Source organism: Bidens hawaiensis, unplaced genomic scaffold (assembly GCF_021521415.1).
Source record: "Bidens hawaiensis isolate Kalapana, Puna unplaced genomic scaffold, B.hawaiensis_p1.1 tig00026820_1, whole genome shotgun sequence".
Lineage (NCBI taxonomy): Eukaryota > Viridiplantae > Streptophyta > Magnoliopsida > Asterales > Asteraceae > Bidens > Bidens hawaiensis.
In genome coordinates, this window is record NW_027494312.1 from 105,364 (window position 1) to 107,558 (window position 2,195).

Genomic DNA, 2,195 nt, shown 5'->3' on the forward strand with positions numbered 1-2,195 from the left:
TAACAACGAATAGGTACGTTGCAACCTTTCTCAACAAATTGCTTGAACCCGAACTGCAACCTTTCTCAACGAATAGGCGTTTCATGAGTTGTCCAGATGATCTTGCCCCAAAGGTTATTATCGTCAATCACACGTCTAGTAAAACGCTATCTAGTCGATATACGACACGGTCAAACATAAACCGGTATCATAACTTTTATTCAAAAACACCCGCCAAATCATTCAACTATAAACAACCGTTGCACATTATAATCACAAAACGATTATAAACTTTAAATAAACTAGATTATTTACCAAAACATCGCGATTATTAATTAGCCATAGCAACGAATAGGGTCATTGCAACCTTTCTCAGTAGATTGCCTGAACCCAAACCGACCTCCCTTTGCAAGATACTGCTGGTGGTACTCTTCCGCCCGGTAAAATTTCTTCGCCGGCAAGATCTCCGTCACAATTTTCCGGTTCAGTTTCTGCTGGTGCTTCTCCATTGATTCTCGTGCTGCTTTCTCTTGCTCTGGTGTGTAGAAGTATATCCCCGATCGATATTGAGTTCCGACATCATTCCCCTAATCATATAAACAATCAGGATTTAGACCTTAATGAGAAAATCCACTAGAAAATTTCCCGATTAGTGTTCAATTTCTAACAACTTGCATCGATTATGAACAATCAAACATCGATTGGATGTAATTGTGATGATTCAAAGTGAAAAAACACTTACAATTATCGACAACTAAATCTAGAAATCGATCCAATTAGGGTTCAATTTCTAAAGACCGCAATCAATTTGACGGATCTAACATCGATAGGATGAAATTGTGGGAACCCAATAAGGGTGCAAAAGAGCCAAGCCGCTCGCAAGCTACTCGAGATAAGATAGGATTGATAAAAGGCTCAAAACGAGCCTAATTTTTCGAGCTCGGGCCCATAAATAAAGCTTGTCTAGTTACCGAGACAGCCTTGTATGGGAAGCTCGTTTAGGCTCGTCGAGGCTTGTGTAATTTAAAGTTCTTTTTTTTTGCTTCTTTTGGCCTTCCATGTACTATATTTACACTAAACAATCGAGCTATAGCCGAGCTTTGGCTCTTTTAAGGTACTACATGAGCCCGAGCCAAGCCTAGACTTGTATAAAGTATTTCTTAAAATATATAAATATAACTAAAAACGTATACAAATTAATTAATAATTAATAAACGAGCCGAGCTCGAGCTATCATAAGTCAAAACGAGCTTGGGCTCGGCTTATTTGCACTGATCACGCTACAATTCATCAACAACTGAATCTATAAATGTATCCAATAATCAATTATGAGCAATCTAACATCGACCAGATGTAAATTGTGAGAATCCGAAAACCAAATTGGTCACGTATAGCGAAAAACCCCTAAAACTCATGAACAATTAAATCCAAATCTCCAATTACTAACCTGACGATTAAGAGTAGTGGGATCATGCCTCTCCCAGAAACAATCGAGCAAGCTCTCATAACTGCACTCTTTGGGGTCATACTGGACCCGAACAACCTCCGAGTGGTTAGTAGTCCCGGAACAGATATCATTATAAGTGGGGTTATCCAGAAACCCTTCCGACTTCCGTTTTGGTAACACCTGGAAGGCCAGCTCCACGCCCCAGAAACAGCCCGCCCCGAACTGATGACGACTGGTCTATGGAGCCGTTGGTGGGTGTGCGTGTACTGAACCCGAGCTTGTTTAACCAGTTCATGATTTTAGGGGTGGAGTGTTAAGGGTTTGGTGTGGGTAATTGGGAAGGATGACGTGGAGGGCTTGTGGTGGTGGAGGAGGGAGGTGATGGTGAGGAGTGGTACGGCGGCGGTGGTTGTGATGGTGGTGGGTTTGAGGAGGAACATGTTTTGTAGGGTGACGTGGGTGGGTTTTAAAGGTTATCTTGAGGAGGAACTGAAGAGAAGTTTCTCACAAATGTAGTAGTAGTGTCCAATACAAAAACTACAACTCCCATTAACCCTTTTTAGATTTTTATTATTATTTTTATTTATTACTCAAAATAATGGGTCTAACATACAAACAAAAATATTTTTATTTGCTTAAAAAATAATTTCTATTTTTTATTTATTATATCTATAATCTATAATGTATATAAACGAAAACCCAAAAATCCTATGTGTCTTGATATGGTCGCTCACCCTTTTCTAGGAGTAACCAGATTTGTTTGATTTTT

General features: G+C 39.5%; 1 pseudogene across 1 annotated transcript; it reads right to left on the reverse strand.

Moving 5' to 3' along the window:
- Positions 1 to 202: 202 nt before the first annotated feature.
- Positions 203 to 1,927, reverse strand: LOC143574030 (peptide methionine sulfoxide reductase-like; annotated as a pseudogene). The gene is made up of 2 exons (XR_013142517.1): positions 1,427 to 1,927; positions 203 to 566 (listed from the first exon to the last, which is right to left on the reverse strand). The product of XR_013142517.1 is annotated as a peptide methionine sulfoxide reductase-like (transcript).
- Positions 1,928 to 2,195: the final 268 nt, after the last annotated feature.